Below are 16448 nucleotides of genomic sequence, written 5' to 3'. Positions count from 1 at the left end.
CAGGACCCCTTGGTAAAACATAAAAACAACTTTGGGATCGCAGCTTCCATAGTTTGACGATCCTCATTCATCTAGCTGTAAAGCAAGGGAAGGAGGGTCAAGATCCCCATATTGAGATCCTGAGCTGTCAGGTGTTCCCTAGTAATAGAGATGTCTGAACTGAACTCAGGGTTCTTCGAAATAAGATGGCAAACCAGATACAAGAAACACGATCTTGGGCCTATACTGAAACTGGAACTGCACCAAATTGAAGATTTGAAGTTTGATTAATATCTCCTGCAGTCTGCTTAGTCCGGAAGTTTATATTCCCTAGACTGGAAGCTCTTTAGGTACCAACTTGGTTTTCATTCCAGTCTCAGAAGTACCTACCATGCTTTTGATGAAAGTTACATAATAATCACTTTGAATAATGATAGTCCATACCCTGAGATTTGTCATGTTCCTTGCTCAGGCATCAGTGCAATGGGTATTTGCCTATGCATGATCCATATGACCACTGAAGCAGGAATACAGCTGATCAAATTATTTTGCAGGGATAATTTACTGGGAAAAAGCTGGCTATTTTCTGATTGTGCATTGTGATTTTTACAAATTTGTTAATGATTTGCCATTGTGTGGTGATTAAGAACATTGACATTTCCTGTGCGCTTTACATTCCATGATGTCAGTCCCAAAGTGACTAAGGGTACACCTATACCACAGAGGAAGATCGAAGCTGCCACTGTCAATCTTCCAGGATTTGAATTAGTGGGTCTAGTTTAGAAAGCTAATTCGAAGTGAGAGGGGTGCACCAGTCGATGCTTGTAACCCTGCTTTCATGAGGAGCAAGGGAAGTTGAAGGAAGAGTGTTCTTCCTGCCGCTTCCTGCAGCGTAGACAGCACCAAAATCCAAGTTAAGCTACTTTGACTTCAACTACTCAATTAATGAATCTGAAATCGCATATCTTAATTTGATTTTCTTCTGTAGTGTAAATGTACCCTAAGTAACTTGAGGACATGAATTGCAGTGACTTTTCACCAGAGAAAGTTTCCTCCTAACCCGCATTAATCAGATGTTGGCTTAGACCCTGAAGCATGAAAGGCTTAGCTCCTCCAAAACATTTGTTTATTTTTGAGCATTTATTATTATAACTAGCTATTAATGCTATGGATATAAATGTTTAATTCCTCTTTGAGTCCTTCTAAGCCGCTAGCTTCAAAGATAGCTTTAGCAATAAGTTTCACTGGCACTGCATGTGGTGTGCAACTGCAAATGTGTTTCTTTTTTATCAGAATGGAATTTGCCATCTTCCAGTTTTACTGAGTGTCTCCTGGTTTTAATTGTTTAATATATTTAAACAAATGTTTGACAGCCCATATGTGTCAGACAGAACAAGAAGAAACAGGAAATCAAGGGAAACAGATATATCTACACAGTCTAGATGCACCTCTAGCAGAAAATAAGAATTAGCCAAAAGAGAAATGGGATACCAATATTACTATCATTCTGGAGCTCAGTGCTGCTAAAACACAGTATTTCACCATTTCTTTCTTGTAAAATAAATACACAAATAAACAAACCACTCTGAAATGCTGTAGAAGTCCTCTGGAATTTTTCAGAAAAGGTTCCAGAAGCATTATGAAATTTTAAACACTTCCAGATTACCTACCATCTGAGCAGTGCTATACATAGTTGTAAGGGAAGTCCCTTCCTGAGCCCTGCAATGCACAATAAGTCTTGAAGCATGAGATTTGATTTGATTTCTTTTCACCTGCATAATTACAAATGTAGACATTACATGCATGGGAAAGAGTTTGTTTCCTTTAATAAAAACAAAAACATTCACTTTACTTTCTGAGAAAAACAAGTTTAGAGACTAGAGCTGGGCCAGGAACTTGGATAACAAGAGGATTAGTAGGAAAGGTAAAACTCATGTCAGGCTGAAGATAAAGATGCAAAAGGAATGAGTGACTTCCACAAACTCTGTGAGCAATTCATTCTTAAATGCCCCCTCCCTTTTTAAAATCTAAGCAATTAATTCCAGTGTTCAATGTACTAAATAACTGTCTCATTTTCCATCTACCGAGACAAGACAAATGGGTCAGAGTTCTTAGAGGTTAACACTTAGAAGTTAGGTGAATGACTATTTCTACTCTGAGTGTTAAAAACAGAATCCCGAGGACTTCTTTTCGAATGGGGTATTTTATATCCCCAGACTGACAGAAAACAATAGTTAGCACAATAGAGAGCTGAAAAAAATTGTTCGTTCTTCATTTTGTAAAGTTTAATAAAAGCAAATAATTTATAGTCATAGAGAACTGGAAGGACACTTGAGAGGTCATCAAGTCCAGTCCTCTGCACTCATGGCAGAACCAAGCACCATCTGGACCATCCTTTATAGGATTTTGTCTAACCTGCTCTTACTTGGTATGTTTAATTCCCTTTCTTTTTAGGAGTCTTTTTTTTTAAGTCACCAAAGAACTAAAATCTGCAACAAAGAAAACAAGGGATATAAATAATTTTAAAAGGAGCTAACTATGGGAGATCTTCTTTAACTCAAGTACTTGAAGTCTGGACTACTAGAGCTGAGTGGGAAAGATTTCTAGCATTTACCAGAGATACAGGTGTGTCTTCCGTTTGCACAAATTCCATTTATTTCACTTGAATTACTCCAGCTTGTTACCATATAATTGACTTTGGCCTTGTATATACCTCATGCAGGAAACACTTCACCAACTGCTATTATGGATTCACTTCTGGGGTGTTACATGCCTCCTATTTAACACTATAGCACTCCAATAGAGGAAGTGAATAATCTTAGTGCCATCTATAGCTGAAATTGCAAAGCAAATTTACATTGCCAGAATATAATTATCCAGGGATACTGTTATAATTCTTGGGAGAAGTGTTGTGGGACTTTTAATGACCAAAAGTGGTCAGAGCTTGGTTTTATATCTCATGCAAATACTAGCACTTCCATCAGTACAGTGTTTTTAGAATGTCAGGACAATTGATCAACACTGAATTCCTTCCAATGGCAAGTCTCACTAGTGGCCTGAATCAAAGTCCACTGTGGTCAATGGCAGGAGTCTTTCATGGACCTTGAATCAAATGCTGGATCTTTTGCTTAAGGAAAGGCAGAAGCAATGATTTTAACTACAGATGGTCTGGCTTTCATGTACCCATTTTCCATCTCCCCACAGTAAAAAGCAATGAAAAACTGGGTGAGGAGAAAGGCAAGCAAGTGTCCTTGGTTTTGCTTGGAGGTAGAGGACATTTTGTATAGGTTATATTGCATAGATATCTTCAAGCTGTTGGTGTTTTTTTAGTGAGTGTGATTGCTGAGGAAGTACGTAGTCACTTCATCCCACGCCTCTCCTCCGGGTGGTATGTCTTTTGGAGAGACAGTATGTCAAACAGCAAGATGTGACATTTGCAACCATGGGGTGTATCACAAGATAATATATCTGCCTGGAAAATCTGAAAAAAAATGCACTGACAACTGCCTCAGGAAAAGAGAAAGAGATTTAAACCATTAAATAAGCTGGGGGAGAGGAAAATATTTGCAAAGTGTGTTTTGCTTCCAGAGATCTTGGTTATTTCTATGTCTGATACTCTATCAGACACGCAAAAACAGCTTTCTCCTTATAAAAAAAATTGTATTTGCAAACTTGAAAGTCTTCACGTGTATGTTCTATTACACTGAATGCTTAAAGTTTTTTTAATTAATCTTAAGAAAGAAATGGACACATGATAGAAGATAAGCTTTGTTGCAAATCAGACCAATCCTCAACAGAAACTCTACACTAACAATACGATACCGGTTCAGATTCTCAGTTCATGTAACTTTGCATAACTCAATTGAAATGAATGGATTTGCACCATTTACAAGTTACACCAACTGAGAATCTGGCCTCTTGTGTAGATTCAAGCAATTGTCACTAACGGAACAAAAACAAATCAGCTTCAGTGTCAATGTATTATAAGTTCTTCGGGCTAATTCCCTCCCCCATCCAAAGTCTATTCTGCCATGCCCGATCACACTCCACTCCAGAATCCCGCTCATATGTCCACTCCTTCCTCTTGCACCAGGGACTGCTGTGGTAGCTGGCACATGAGGAATCACTGCCCAATCTTTGCTAGCAGAGTTTCCCTGCACAAAGGGAATTATCCACTGGCCCTCTCCAGCCAGTTTCAGGCTACTGTAACATCACTTATGTGGCACAAAGAGGCCTTTGCAGACCAGGGAATCTGCTCCTTTGCCTTTAAAACAATTCAAGATTATTCATAAGTGATAATGTGTTTTTAAAAGAGACGGGTCTAACAATCTGATAGAAGTTTTAGAAAAAGTAAGATTTCAGGCCAGAAGAGTAGGAATTAAATAATCAAACTATAAAGCCTAGATTGAAAATGTAAATATATTACGTAACAACAATTGGAATGTACTTCATGCGTTTTGTTGTTCCAAATAAAAAGTTACCACTTGAAAAACTGTTAGGTCACAATAAGATCATTCTGTGGCATAAACAGGATCAGAATTGCAGATTACATATCCAGCCTGTCGATCAATGGGACAGTACAGGCGGAGTCTCTCAAAAGACCTCAGCTGCATTCAAACATGTAGCAAGGGTGAAATTTGCGTCCCTCTCATCCCCCACCACCACATGACAAGGCCATGAACCTGGTGCACAGCTGAGCCTGACAGGGGCGGGGGAGCTTGTACCGTGTCTTCCCCCACCCCCTCCAGTTTGGGACAGGCACTATCCCACTGTTGAAGAGGGAGGAAGGTTGGGCTGGGAATGCAGAGGCAGGGAGGAGGATTCAGCAGGCAGCGGTGGATGGAGGAGGAGCAGGCGAGCAGAGGTATGATAGGGGGAGCAGAAGGGTAATTACCCCTACACACCTCCTTTGCTACGTCAGTTAAAGTAAGAGATTAATTTACCTGTTAAAATAACACTCAGAAAACAACTTTTAAATGAAACTAACACACAACACGAGAATCACCCTCGCTTTTTTGAAACAATAAGTAGCCTATGGCTGAGGATATATTGCAAGCATGGCTTTCTGTCTGCCACGAGGACTTTTTCCTTCAGGCTGCTGTGCGAGTCTATCCTTAAGGGTCGTTAGTTCGAGCTAGGTAGGCAAATGAGGGCAACCGGAGTTGCAAATGAAGTCCGGGATTTAAATATCCCGGGCTTCATTTGCATGTTCCCGGGCGCTGCCATTTTTAAATCTCCCTTAGTCCGAACTAACTGTCCGCGGCTAGACACGGCAGTTAAACATTAATTCAAACTAACTCCGAAGTTCAAATTAACTGTTACTCTTCGGACTAAGGGGAATTTAAAAATGGTGGTGCCTGGGAACATGCAAATGAAGCCCGGGATATTTAAATCCGGGCTTCATTTGCAACTCCGGTTGCCCTCATTTGCCTACCTAGCTCGAACTAACAAGCTAGTGTAGACATACCCTAAGTAAAGAAGAGAGGTCTCTCTGAGCTGTTCTTCCAAATTTCACACAAGCCATTCAACTGAAGCCATAGATGTCAAGATTCAAGGCCAGCCTTGCCTTTGGCAGACTGCCTTACCAGGTGTGTTCGCAATCCACAATGTCTGAACACGTATAAGATTTTTAGTTGAGAAAGCCATGTTTAATCCCAAGTTTCTACTATGACTGGGAGATGTCGGTGACCTATAGAAAACACCAGCATTTTCTTTGGAAAATCCACAACAAAACATGGGAGGATTGATCACCTTGGTAATGCCAGCTCCTTTAGAATTGAGGCCCTGATTATCCAGCACCAGCTGAGGTACAGCGTGCACAGCATGCACATGTCTGATATATTTTTACCAAAATTGCTACCTGCCCAACTTGTCAAAGGAGAAAGAAAACAGGGAGGCCAAAAGGAATGGTTTAGAGCAGTGTTTCTTAACCTTTTTTTAAATAAAGTATCCCTTTTAAAAAATTTATAAGTACCTCCAGTACCTACCGCTTTCAGACACAATTTTTTTTTCTACAATTGCAGCATATTTGTTTAAACAACTTCATCGTATCCCCATCACTCCTTACAAGGTACATTGCCCAGGGAGGTCAATGGGGCTGGGCTATTTTATATGTAAAGGTACTGAGAAATGTATATGTCAATACCAAGATGGCAATGTGTACATTATGTAAATAATACCAAATAATAATTGCCACATGAGATCACTTCCCAACCTGCTTACAAAGGCCTAATACAATTTAAATTTTAATCTAGAATTGAGCCCAAAACAATCTGTTGATATGACCCAAAAAGATCCAGATAATATTTAGTCACCCTTGAAACATATAAGGGACCAATCAGTAAAAGCCCCACTGCCTGGTAGAGGTGATCTTTGAAGAAAATTGGAGAGACTTTGAATTTTCTTTTTCTGACAGCAGCGCTTTCTCTCACTGAATGTGGGGTCTTCAGCACAGGTTTCACTTTATGTGTCAGAATAACACAGAAATGCATTGTCACAGCTAACTTCATTCAGGTCAAAGCAACGTGGCACCCCAAAGACAGAAGAACAAATCCCTTGAAGCTGGAAGTCAAAACATTTCACCTCTTCACAACGTTCACAAAGGGTCTTGTTCGCCCAGAGACACAAGTCATGACAACTCTCTCTGGAGAGAGACAAAATGTCCTGCTTCTCGGTGGACGTACCAAATGTTTTCATGTGGCATCTTACCATGCTGTTTAAATTGACTGCTTGGATGAGGAAGACTCACAAAGAGTCTGTCCATCATCCACACTGAAGCAACATGGTGATTTACCACCATGGTAACAGACCTGATCTCTGTGGGTTCTTATGGAGCAGCAGGGAGCCTGCAGCGGTCTCTTGTGGGGAGAGGCCAGAGATGCCTCTATTCCAGTGGTTCTCAAGCTTTTTGGCCCATGGACCACATGACTCAATGTAAACCTTTCCGCAGATGGCCAGTTGCTAATGGAAACCCACCTTTAATTACACAATTATGCCCAAGCCATGTTGTTAGTGCTGCAGCTGGGGAGAATGGTTTAATTTCAATTATTAATCAGATTAAATGTTAATTTTCTCATGTTAGCTTATCAAACTTCATTTTAAATAAAGTAAGATATTAATTTATGTCCAATACAAAAGGTTTCAATGTTTTCTTTACTTATGGCGGGAGTAGGCAACCTTCTTTGGATCAGGGGCCACTGATCCACAGAAAAATCAGATGGGAACCACACAAGTAAGAAACAAAAACACTCCTCCCAAAACCCCAACCCTCACTCAGGTGGCCCCCACTGAGACACCTCACTCCTCTGGCATTCCAGCCCCAAGGGGCGAAGGGAAGGGACAGGGAGGATTGAGCATCAGGGCTTCCCATAGGCTGCATTTGCTTTTCTGATGAATATTATGGACCCCTTAGGTTCTAAAGTGGGGAAAAAAAGGGGTTCAGTGTGTGTGATAGGAATGGGGTGCAGGATCTGGGAGGGAGGTGGAGGGTGGAAGGGGGCAAGGTCTGGGTGGTAGGTAGGGTGCCGAAGCAGGCTGGATGTAGGATGTGTGGCCAGGGGGAGGGAGCAGGAGCAGATTGGGGGTAGGGTATCTGGCTAGGAGGGAGGGTGCAAGGAGGGGACTTGGGTAGGAGTTGGATCTCCCTGTTCTGGCACCCTCTGGACCTGACTGGTCCCAGATGAGGGATTTTTTGGACCAAGGGAGGTCATTTAGGGCTCCTGGTTTCCCCTCACCCCTCCTCCCCCAGGCTTCTTTGCACCTCCCTCCCTCGCAACCCAGCTGAGCTTCCCCCGCTGGTTCCCTGCACTTCCCCCAAACCACCCCACAATCCAAGGGAGTGCAGCACCAGTTTCCTGCAGCCCCTCACAGCCCAGCTGAGCTGCCCTTCTGTTCCCTATGACTCCCCCCATCCACCTCAGCCCAGTTGAGCCTGCACTGGTTCCCTGCATGCCTCCCCCACAGCACAGCTGAGCCTCATTTCTCTGCCCCTCCCCCCAAGCCCCGCAAAACTGCTGAGCCCAGCTCTGATTTCCTGCCCCTCCCTCCCCTTGAGTCTAGCCCTGGTTCCCTGCACCTTCCTCCTCCTGCAGCCAAACTGAGCTCTGAGCTCTGCACTTCCCTCCCCCCCAGCTCAGCCCAGCACCCCACATCTCTTCACACTCACAGCCCAGCTGAGCTCCGTTTCCCTGCACCTCCCTTCAAACCACGGAGATATGCTGAGCCCAACACTGATTCCCTGCCCCTCCCTCCCCTTGAGTCCAGCGCCGGATTCCCAGCATCTTTCTCCTCCTGCAGCTCAGGTGAGCCCAGCACCCCGTACCACCTCTCCTCCCCTCACATCCGAGCCTGGTACCCCCCTAGCATGGCACTCGGTGGCAACTGCCCCCCCCCCCCCCCCCCCCGCTCCGCTCCTCCCTTGCTACGCCTCTGGCCAAACAGGCTAATGATCTAAAGAAAAGAAAAGAAAAGAAAAGAAAAGAAAAGAAAAGAAAAGAAAAGAAAAGAAATCTTGAAGGCCATCTCTTGGGGGCATGTCTACACAGCAGGACTAAAGCCAAAATAAGCTACGCAACTTGAGCTACGTCAATTGTGTAGCTTAAGTAGAAATAGTTTAATTAGGCTTTTGGTGCCGTCTACACAGCAGGAAGTCTGAGAAAGAACACTCTTGGTCCGACTTCCCTTATTCCTTGTACAATGAGAATTACAGGAGTTGGAGTAAGAGGTTCTTCAGCTCGACATTATTTTGACATTATGTTGAAATAACTGCTTGTAGTGTAGACGCGGACATCAGCTATTCCGAAATAATACTGCTGTGTAGACGTACGCTTTGTGTCCTGCCTGGTGTTAAGTGCCTTAACTCCCATGGACTTCAGAAGGACACTCAGCACTTCTCAGCATGATGTGCCTAATAAAGCCCATAAGACCGAGGAATGCCCCAGAGAAGTTGAGAAACTCAATGTTTTTGTGTTTTCAAATCCATTTATGTACTCTCCTGCAGTTCTCAGCCCTGGAAAAGTCATCACGTTGTCATAGTACATTGGCATACCCATTTCCCATCCTACTTGGCCATCCTATGGCTACTCAGAGGCTCATAGAAAGGCAAGGTTAAAATGTAACTGATTTTTTTCAAACTTAAAAAAAAAAGGTTTAGCTAAAGGTTTCTACTGGATCTTATATCATACTAACCAATCCCTAAATTTGGATGAAGATGTAAGTACGTGTTCATTGTTTCCTTGCTCAACTTTCCAAACTAACAAGCAATTTCTTTGTTTTCTCCCATTCAACTGGAAAATGTTTAACTGTATTTGGTCTAACATGTACAAATATGTAAGTGTCAATTATAGGATTACGGCATTTATTAGTCAGGAAAGTTGTTACAGTGCTTTAATGCCTATAGCAAAAAAAAAAAAAAAAAAAGACATTCTTAAAGTCTCTTTATTGTTGATCTTTGACTCCATCTTTCATAAGTCACAAAGCCAAAATATTACCTCTGATGCCACTTAGCATTTCTCAGATGATATTTTTAAAATGTAATTCTCCCATTCCCTTCTCCCATTATTTGACACTAAAAAGGCAATGGTTATGTCATCAACTATACTGATGGATAAGAAGAATATCACAGGTCATTTGAAAATCTTAGACTATATTTTATGTGTAACCTACAAAGCACCTGTGTAAACCAGTAGTTTTGTCAAAGTATGCCATACAAAGACTCATAGAAACGTAGGCTCTTATGGAACCTCAAGCAGTCATCCAGCCCCAAAAGCTTCATTCAAGATTAGTATGGGGCCATACACTTTAAAGTTTGGAAGGGTTTGTTCTGGTGTAGCTAGTTTTACAGGCCAAATTCTTATGGCGCCTTACAGATACACATGTGAAACCAAGATAAATTTATGCTTAATTGGTGGAGTTCTGAATGGGAACAGAAAGGTCTCATGTCAGAATTTTCAGAATCCTTGACACCAACAGCTTTAGTTTGGAGACCCTGCCAGTCTTATGAAAACTGGCACAGCAGGATGAATAATTTGTGATACATAATGATTAATTTTGTGTCTTTTATTGTCCATGATTTATCTGTAAGTGGAGAGCGGTTTTCTGAAATTAGTCAGAATTACTGGACATTTTTGGTCTGTAAATTATTGTTCATCAGCAATTTATTGGAAATATTTGATATTTGGTTAGTTTTTATTGGATACACAGCCACATGCTATACTTATGCTTAAGAAGTGTATGATCCTAATTGCTGAAATCAGATTGGTGCAAGTTCTCGTGATTCTAAAGTCAAGAGGCCAAATTGTCCCCTGCACCCAAGATTCACTGACTAGAACCAGAAGTGGGAAAGAAACATAGAGGACCCAGATTCAACTTTCTGATTCTGTTGCTGGTTCTTTGCCAGATCCATAGACTCATAGACTTTAAGGTCAGAAGGGACCATTCTGATCATCTAGTCTGACCCCCTGCACAGTGCAGGCCACAGAATCTCGCCCACCCCTCTTAGAATAATCCTCTCACCTATGTCTCAGATATTGAATCCTTCCAATACTTTGAAGGCCCCAACATGCAGAGAGTCCTTCAGCTGTGATTTGTGCCCAATGCTACAGAGGAAGGCGAAAAACCTCCAGGGCCTCTGCCAATCTACCCTGGAGGAAAATTCCTTCCTGACCCCAAATATGGCGATCAGCTAAACCCTGAGCATGTGGGCAAGACTCACCAGCCAGACACCCAGAAAGTTCCCTATAGCAACTCCTATCATCCCTCCATTGACCTATTTCCAACTGGTAATGAATGGTCAATTAGTTACCAAGATCATGTTATTTCATCTAACCATCCCCTTATCATAGAATCAGAACTGGAAGAGACCTCAGAAGGTCGTCAAGTCCAGCCCTCCGCTCTAGGCAGGACCAATCCCATCTAAATCAACCTGGCCAGGGCTTTGTCAAGCCGAGACTTAAACACCTCTAGGGATGGAGACTCCACTACTTCCCTAGGTAACCCATTCCAATGCTTCACTACCCGCCTAGTAAAATAGTTTTTCCTAATATCCAATCTGGACCTCTCCCACCACAACTTGAGACCATTGCTCCTTGTTCTGCCATCTGTCACTACTGAGAACAGCCTCTCTCCATCCTCTTTGGAACCTCCCTTCAGGAAGTTGAAGGCTGCTATCAAGTCCCCCCTCACTCTTCGCTTCTGCAGACTAAACAGACCCAAGTCCCTCAGCCTCTCCTCGTAAGTCATATGCTCCAGACCCCTAATCATTTTGGTTGCCCTCCGCTGGACCCTCTCCAATGCTTCCGCATCCTTTTTGTAGTGGGGGGCCCAGAACTGGACACAGTACTCCAGATGTGGCCTCACCAAAGCCAGACTCAGCCCCAGCATAGTTTTAGAGCCAGTTAAGTGGCTGGGAATTCTCAGAACATGTTCATTTTGTTTATGGCTGTGGCAATGTGCAGCCACAGATGAAATCCCAGAAGATATCTGGATGAAACTTAAGGAAAACGTATACTGTAATCATTGCCTCAAAGGAGTAGCCGTGTTAGTCTGTATCTGTTAAAAAAAAAAAAAAAAAAAAAAAAAAAAAAAAAGAGGAGTCCTGTGGCACCTTAAAGATTAGCAGCTTTATTTGGGCCTAAGCTTTCGTGGGTCAAAACCAGTTGGTCAGATGCAATCTGTTAGTCTTTAAGGTGCCACAGGACTCTTTGTAGTAATAATTGCATGCTTTGTGAACTGACAGCAAGCAATGTATCCAATAGGCCCATATAAAATATGACAGTATTCCTCACTATTATCCCCAGTTACCTCTTATCAACTAAAAAATACTGCCCCACAGGTGATTTGGTGGTTGGTTTGTTTGTTTTGTAAAGCACTTTTCTGGACCAAATTCTATCTTCATGCAGGTCCCATTGAAGCAGTTGGCCCGTCTAGAAGTTTATTAGGTTAAGGATAAGGTGTGCACTGTCCCAGCTAAAACTGGTCTGCTTTTTACATAAGGCTAGTTGAATTATTTCTATTTTTTGGACAACAGATTGCCCCTCAATGCATAAAAATGAAACCAGCAATGGCCTTAGGCTATTGACATTCCCTTATTTATTTCATTTCAGGGCTCACTAAGGTATTCTGCACTACAGAACATTCCTCATCTGTTGAAATGGTCATCAAAACATTTGAATATGTTATTACCCTGACAGCGCGGATGCAGAGGTTTTAAACTGACCAGCTGTCTCAGCACCCCCTATAAATCTCTTGCCATGACCTAGTAGTACATTTTTAATTTCTTTTGTGTCTATTTGCTGTTTGACACAGGAGCCTGTGCTGTAACTGCTCATTTAATACCAGACAGTGTAATACCCTTGCAGCCTGGCATGATTGTCAGGTTGATTTCATTAGTACGATAAGATGCAAAGGCTCCTTTTTATCTCCTGTACTCTCCTTCTCTCTCTCCCTTTCTCTGTAATTTGGGTCTTTAAAGTCCCTGCTGTCTCCTGATCTACAGATAATTGTTTACTGTAATACTAGCCAGGAAAAGAGCTGATAAACTCCAGATGTAGCCAGGTCTTCAAATTCACTTTCCTTGCTTTATGCCCATGGCTATGGACCTCAGATAACATTTTGCTCCTGTCTGAGGTCCCCTAAACCTGCTAATAAAAAGGAACTATTTAAGATGGACAGTGATTGTACATTATAAGATCTGGGTGGGTTGTTGGGTTTTATTTTCTGTTTTGCTTTTTTTTACAAGCTTCTTACTTTCTCCTGTTCTTTTTTTTTCCCCTGGCTGCATTTTGCCCTGCACTGTATTCTTTGAAGTCCTAATCATGCTTTGCAGTGACAGGAGCCAGGACGCTACATGTTAACCCCCATAGATCAAGGAGATGGGACTTATTTTTTTTAACAGACTATTAACACAATTAGCGTTTTTTTGCCTAGCATAAGGTTGTTCTGTTGAGATCTTTCCCATTCTCTAAAACTGAACTTACAGATGGACCGACTGCAATTAATAAAATAAGAACCTAACCAAGTCTTCACCTAAAACTTCAACTCAGCACCAAGCAAGATTTTTTCACAGGCTCAGTAATAGTCATCTTGTTTATTTTTATATTCCTCAGTCTCTGAGCTTCTCACCTCCACCCAGAACTGGAAGAGTAAGTGCCATAATAATATAGGGCAGACTGATCCTCTTGATATTTCATATGTCATCCTAAATACCGGAAATATCATAAATCATCCTGCCTACACCACTACTTTGAATTAAGTGTGTAACCAGTTCATGATATGGTTGGTTGTAAATATGATCTGTGCCCATGCACAATATGGTTAATACTTGCTGAGTAATTGTGGCAGGCTGGCACATGGAGATTTTCCGATAGTTTGTTTGGCATTGTGCTTTTGAGTAAAAGTTGTGGTCGGACACTCACCCACAGATACTTTGTTTTACGTGGTTTTGGTGGCAATGTAACTGCACACTGAACATATTACAATCTGCCAAGGCCATGTAGGATAGCTGGCTATATTCTCCCAGAATACATTAATACAAACACAGTTAGGCAATGTCACAGTGGATCCACAAACCTGACTAGCACATAGCTCTGCTGTGAGAAAAGGTATTGTGTGGATCTACATTACTCACATATTGTTTGTAACTGTGTCACATGAGAGTCAAAAACTAGTTGCAAACACATGGGAATGTAGACGGGATCCAAGCCTTTCCCCAATGTGATTTACAGTCCATTTTTGCAAAATCACAACGCTGAGGTAGAGACAGGTATGGATCTGAACAATCCAGTACTTTGGAAGTGAGTCAAAATTTGAACCTTAATTCAAATTTTGAAAGTGGGTCTTATATTTATAAAAATAGGTAAACAGGCCAAATCAAACTCCTGGCTTTGAACCCCCTCTTTATGCTACATCTTTGGAATTGTGCACAATCAGAATCTAGCTCATATGGAAGCTACTCCTGAACTTTCTTTCCCAGAATAAAACAACAATGGTCTGGTAGCACTTTATAGACTAACAAAACATGTAAATGGTATCATGAGCTTTTGTGGGCACAACCCATCTGAAGAAGTGGGCTGTGCCCACAAAAGCTCACGATACCATCTACATGTTTTGTTAGTCTATAAAGTGCTACCAGACCGTTTGTTGTTTTTTCCTGTACAGACTAACTTCCCCCTGAAGTTTCCCAGAATAGTGATGTTGGCAGCCAATAGTAGCATGGATGCTGATCCCACCAACCTGTCAGACATGGGGGAAGGAGGCCATCAGAGAGCATGGAATGGGATGCCCTCTTATAGCTGATCCATGGAGTATGGAGCCTGGTTGTCCATTCTAGGTGTACTCAGCCCTCCTTCAGCACAGGGAAAGGATGGGGACCTTGTTGGGGTCCCTTCGAGTTCTACATTTCTATGAGTCTATGAGTCCACAGCCCCACTGCTCCCATTTACTGGGAGTACGATTTTCAGACTCCATAGTCCAATTCTAGCCACAGAGATTTCGCATTACTTTTCCCATCTCCATGCACTTTTGCTTGAGAGTCTGCATAGGAGCCTCACTTTCTACTGCCTAGCAAGACAGATACCATCTTTTAGACTCTGGTGTCTTCTGCTCCTGCTCACCAAAGGGGGTTCACTCAGTTGGCATAATGCCTTCCCCATGGGAGTAACCTACTTCCCCCCCATGAGGTTTTTCTGACAAACTGGCTGCTTTGCCAGAGCAGTCAAGCACTGTACAGCTTTGCAGAGACAAGTATTGATGCACTGCAGTTCCCACACATGGTGAATTCCAGAAAATTGATTCCTTGATTCCAGTCACTCAGCGGGGAGTGATTGAGGCAGTGCCCAACTCCCCACATGGCAAATCTGCCTCAACCCCAAATATTAAAGCTTAGTAATGACACACCTTTATCCTGATATCGTTGCAGTTTCCCTCTCGCCACAGGATTGAATAGTCAAGCCTTTGTGTAACTCTTCCTTCAGAATAATGCTTTAGCTTCTCCCTTGTAATCACTTTTTATTGGGATTTGCTTCCTGACAACAGCACATAAACAGGGAGATAGTGGGGTGCGAGGGTGAGGGGAATGGGGAAGAGGTAGAAAGGAGTCCCTGAAACCCAGTTTCCCTCGCTTGCTGCTTCCAAGACCATCTTTGAAGATGTCCACTACCTCCACGAAGCATAAGAAATGCTCGTTCCCCTCCCCCATTCATGTGAACATAATTTATTTTGCTCCATGGCCAACATAACTAGTAAGAGCTAGTACTCACAAAGTGTAAATTAGCAAGTGACAATAAATTGTCAAATTGCCTCTGAGGCAGAAACAAATGAATAGCTTAGTTTATTAATCACATGCCACCTTCACCTTTGATGTCTTGATGTTCCAGTTTTGGTGCTCCATTAAGCAACGTGGAGCGACTGCTGCTGCTGCAGCCGCCGCTAAACCAGAAATTTTGTTGGCAGCACATTTCAGGACTTCAAAGGCAGTAAATTACCCTGAGATTGTTTCATTAAAGCGCCCTGCCCAGTGTGAACAGCAATAACAGGAGAATCAAGATCAAAGGGTATCCATCTTTCTAGATTTGTTACACAGAAAATTACATGCTGAGGGTGTCTTTTTCACAAATCATGTCGCCTCCCATTCCAGTAAGAATGGTTCTAATTAGACCAGAAGCCTCCCTGGCTGCCCAGAGAGTTATGATTGTCATTAATATGGCATGCAAGCTTTAACCCCCTCCCCCTTCTTCTGGAAAGCTAGCAAGACTTGTGATGTGCCTCTGGAGCCTAATTAGAAACAATTACACTGATTAACTCGTTACAGGCAGTTCTCCACAGAGTCTCAAGAGGGACTTTGTCTGGGATATTTACTTATTTATTTTGCTTATTCTTCCACTTTCCCCCAAGCTGACTGATGTGACAAAATCCTACCTGCTTCCTTTGGCCCAGCTGTCAGAGGAGAAGCCTAAGCAAACTCCCCTGGAGACAGACTAGGGAGTACACAGAAAAAGGGCTGCTGGCCAAACTCCTGATACATCTCCTCCTTGCTGTGATGCATCAGGCAGCGGCCAGCCAAGGGGAAACGATCTACAGTCTGATTTCTTTATGATTTACAGTGTCTTTGTCAGGCACTGAACTGTTGGCACCAGCTCCAATCTGAAAGTCTGTGGAATCTGCACTTCAGTGGAATAGAATTATAACATTGCACGCAGCAAAGTAGCAAAGGCAGGCCCATTGCCTGCTGACCAGCCCCTGGACAGGGGCTTTTTCAAATGGCTTGGAATTGGAGCGGTGTGCGATGTACTGAATGTGGGCAGGCATATACTTCTTCCATGAGGATTTTGTAACTGTATCCTCTTATTGATGTGTATACATTTGTAAAGGAAGATAAAAGGACGAAGAGTGATGAGGTTAATCCTCAAAATATCTGCATCATCACATCCTCAGTCTCTCCATTATATTATCGCTGGATCCCCTTTTCTCCTTCA

This window comes from Pelodiscus sinensis, chromosome 17, assembly GCF_049634645.1.
Source record: "Pelodiscus sinensis isolate JC-2024 chromosome 17, ASM4963464v1, whole genome shotgun sequence".
NCBI classification, from domain to species: Eukaryota; Metazoa; Chordata; order Testudines; family Trionychidae; genus Pelodiscus; species Pelodiscus sinensis.
Note: the sequence above shows the minus strand (reverse complement) of the source record.